The sequence below is a fragment of the Bidens hawaiensis genome, unplaced genomic scaffold (assembly GCF_021521415.1).
Source record: "Bidens hawaiensis isolate Kalapana, Puna unplaced genomic scaffold, B.hawaiensis_p1.1 tig00079090_1, whole genome shotgun sequence".
Lineage (NCBI taxonomy): Eukaryota > Viridiplantae > Streptophyta > Magnoliopsida > Asterales > Asteraceae > Bidens > Bidens hawaiensis.
In genome coordinates this window covers 17,057-21,320 of record NW_027503532.1, presented here as the reverse complement: position 1 = coordinate 21,320, position 4,264 = coordinate 17,057, and positions in this window count along the sequence as shown.

Genomic DNA, 4,264 nt, shown 5'->3' with positions numbered 1-4,264 from the left:
ATGGGTGTTATTTAACCGTTCCATTAGTCTTCACATAAGACAAATCTTCTGAAATGTTTGGAAAATAATATTAGCGCATATTGAGAGCCATAAAATCTGTCATGCTTTCTTATCTTCAGAAAATGTCTCCCCTAAGGGAACCTTCATGTTGTACAATGTTCTAGTCAAGTTGCACCTCCTCTTTCCTAAATAGTTTTTTCATCCACACATGATCTGGGTATTTTAAACCCATGTGATATGAAGAAAACCAATTCAAAGAAAAAGTAAACAGATCTGAAAATTTGAAATCGAGATCTTAGATATGTAACTTTCAATTGAAACTTAGAAACCCCCTACAAATCCAGATCTATAACGGTTGACGCAGATCGTATAACAACGTATCTAAATCTTGGAGTAGAGACGATCTAAAACCATCGCAGATCCGGAGGCTTGACTGTCCGAATCAGGTAGTTTTTTGGATCTACAAAACTTTTTCAGCTTCAAGATTTAGATATGTTGTTATATGATTCTGACCTGATCAAAATCGATGAATCTGAAATGGCGCCAACGAAGAAACATGTGTAGTGAGATATTATGGATGTCAAAAAAGTCCCATAGCTCCCCAACTCACCGCCCCCAAGGGTGTTTTGAGGGGCTATTTGGACTGGACGTTTTATACACGATGTCATCCTCATATTCTTTTCAACCAATCATTTTTTCTCTCATAAATTTCAGTCAATCAAAATTAGTATCTTAAATATATATAAACGAAATCTTTAAAAACTCTTTAGTTGCTCCTCAGCCTCTCTCAACGACGGCCGATCCTTCAGGTATGCATGGGGCGTATCGCCAAACTCTGCTACCTTCCCATCTGCCTGACCTCTTGGATGGATTTCCCTTGGGTTCAGGTGATGGGTTTGGCGGCTATCGGCCTGTTATTGACCCTACAGGTGCGTAGTGTTCTTTTTGGCCTATTTTATATTTTTCAATCATCTTTTCCTAACTGCCCTTTGTTTTTTGCAGTGTCGGATTCCAATGAAGTGTATGTTCCACGATGGAACATTCGCCGAGGAACAACCCTTCGCACACCTGTGGAGTGCGTGGAGTGGGCTCGTCACGCTGCTCCCAGTGGTGCGTTGGGGGAAGCCATGGCTAGCTACCAGGAGGGTAGGCTAAGCAATGAGCTTCGGGTTCTCCTAGCCCGGATGCAGCCGCGCGTCGAGCTGCTTTGTCGTGAAAACGACAAGTTAAAAGCAGCTCGCCTTCAGGAAGTAGCTCAGGCGCGGGCTGTCCGGGAGGAGAATAGGAGGCTTTCCGCCGCGGCGGCGGATAAGGAGAAGGCGTTCAAGGCCCTTGAAGTCGAGGTTCAGGCCCGTCTCGAGGCTCGCTCCAAGGCTGCCCAAGCTGTTAATGAACAGCTTCGGCTGGCTAAGGAGACTGCCAGGAACGCGACTGAAAGGGCCACCAAGGCTGAAGCTGTTGCTGAGCCTCTACGCCTGGAGAATGAAGAGCTTAGAGTCAAATTAGAGGCTCTCCAACAGGCTCATGATGCCTTGGCGATGGAGGACGCTAAGAAGCTTCAAGAAATCTTGGACCAGAGGGGGGTGCTTGATCATACCGAGCGTAAGCTAAAGGGCGTCGAAGAGGCTGCGGCTAAAGATGTGTTGCTTGCCAACCTCAACAAGAGTGAAGCCGAACGCGCCCGTAACGAAGCTCAAGCTGCCCTCCAAGAAGCTCTGGTTGCCAAGGAATGGCTTCTTCGAGAAGCGTTGTCTCAGGTATGTTTAGCTTCATGTCTTCACGCTTTTCTTTGTAAATAGAAAAGGTTCTGATACTTGTATTTTTTTTTTCTTTGTAGGTTGTGCATCGGGTCTTCTCAGAGACGTCTTATGACGATGCTATGAGCACAGCCCTCAACGCTTCTCATGAGGATGGGGAAAATGCCGGCTTCCTGCTTGGTCTAGGGTTCGTTGAGAAAGGCATCCCGCCTTCCAACTTCCCTTTGTATGATGTGGATACTGAAGCTATTTACGACCAGGCAGTGAACCAGTATGCCGCCTTCCCGCATCCGGTGGTGGAGAAGGTAAACGAAGTTGCTGCTGCTGATGATGGGCTAGCTATACTTAAGGCCTTCCTTGAACCATCACGCTCTACTGATGGAGCGGGTCCAAGTGGAAGTGGTCCTGAAGCTTGATTCTGAAGATCCCTTTCCACCATTAGCGTAGATTTTTGCTTTTGTATAGCTATCTTTGTAATATTTGAATTTGATGAAATAAAGATTGTGTTTGTTCTTTGCCTTGTTTATTTTACGCATGTTTTGATCTAACTTAGTAATTTCTTTAGTACTTAGATAAGTTAACTTTTTAACGTGGTAAATTATAAGTTGAAGTTTTGCTTCCTTGTTCGTGATTTTGCAGGTAAGACCGTCACTTGCACTTACAAGGATGGCTAAACTTTACTTACATCTGACCTGCGTGGAAGTTTTCCTCATCTTTTCCTTTGAAATTTTCTAAGTGTTCAGAATAAGTTAACCTTTGAACGTGGTAGATGATAGGTTGAAGTTTTGCTTCCTTGTTCGTGATTGTGCGGGTAAGACCGTCACTTGCACTTACAAGGATGGCTAAACTTTACTTACATCTGACCTGCGTGTAGGTTTTCCTTATTTTTAGCGTTGTGTTTATGCGGGTTTTGCCGCCTTCCACACGTAACGACTTACTTCTTCCCCCATTTATGCGGTGAATACCGGCACCAGTGTGGGAAGTTCATAAGTATAAAGGTAAGGCTATCAACACATTGTGAAAGGAGAATCATTTCCATTAGAAGTGGCTCTAGGCCTTTTCTTTACAAGTTTGGAATTGATCTACATATAACATTTGCGTAATTGAGCTCCGTTCCATGTTCTTGGGATGGGAGTGCCATCGAGCCTTTCGAGCCGGTATGCGCCCTTTCCCAGGACTTCTTTGATAATGTATGGCCCTTCCCAGACCGGGGCCAGCTTTCCTGGGCGTTCTTGGTTCGAAGCCTCGTTGTTACGCAGTATGTAGTCTCCTACATTGAAGTTGCAGAGTTTTACCCGCGTGTTGTAGTACTTTTGCATTTGTCGCTTGTAGTTCTCTTCACGCACTGCGGCTAAGTCTCTGCGTTCCTCGGTTAGCATAAGGTCCAACCGTCTTTCCGCATCATTGTCTTCTGGCTGAATCAAGACCCTTGGTGAGGGTAAACTGATTTCGACCGGGACCATAGCTTCAGTGCCATAAGTGAGACTGAACGGGGTTTCTCCCGTACTGGCCTTCTTCAGCGTTCTGTTTGCCCAAAGGACGTGCGGAAGCTCGTCCACCCAGCCGGATCTGTGTTCCAAGAGTCTTTTCTTTATGCCTTCGACGATGCTCTTATTTGCTCTTTCCACCTCACCATTACCTTGCGGGTGTGCCACTGAGGTAAAGGTGTGGGTGATTTGAAGCTCTTTCAGCCACTGTTGTAGCTTCTTGTCAGCAAAGTTGGTGCCGTTATCGCTCACCAAATTCTGTGGAAGTCCAAAACGACAAATAATAAATTCCCAAATAAATTTTTTGATATGTTTCGCGGTTGTTTGGGCTAAAGGTTTTGCTTCTATCCACTTGGTGAAGTAGTCGATGGCTACCACTAGGAACTGAACATTTCCTGCTGCTGTAGGAAATGGGCCTGTCACATCGATGGCCCACTTCTGAAATGGCCATGAAGAAGTGACTGGAACGAGTTCATTCTTCGGGCGGTGCGTGTTGGGTGCGTAAAGCTGGCAAGACCTGCATTTTCTGATGTATGCCAGTGCATCCGTATGCATCCCCGGCCAAAAGTATCCCGCGTTGTTTAGCTTAGCTACAACAGCGCGGGGACCTGCGTGTACTCCACAGATGCCTTCGTGTACTTCCCTTAGGAGGTAGTCAGCATCTTGGTTATCCACGCATCTTAAGAGTGGGCCAAGAAAGTTACGTCTGTAAAGGATGTCATCGATGAGTTGATAATTCAGTGCTTTACAGCGTAGTTTTCTTGCATGTGTTTTGGATTCTGGTAGTGTACCTGCCGCAAGGTATTTTATTATTGGTGTCATCCACGTTTCCGTGCCGGTTTGGATGACACAAATTTCCTTGTGCGGGACCGAAGGTGTCTCGAGGAGTTCAATGCGGATATCCTTGCCTAAGTGGGTGAAGGCTAATGATGCAAGCTTGCTTAACGCATCCGCAGATTTGTTTTCACTTCGCTTGACGTGTATGACTTTGCAGTCATTGAAATCGCGCATAAGGGATTT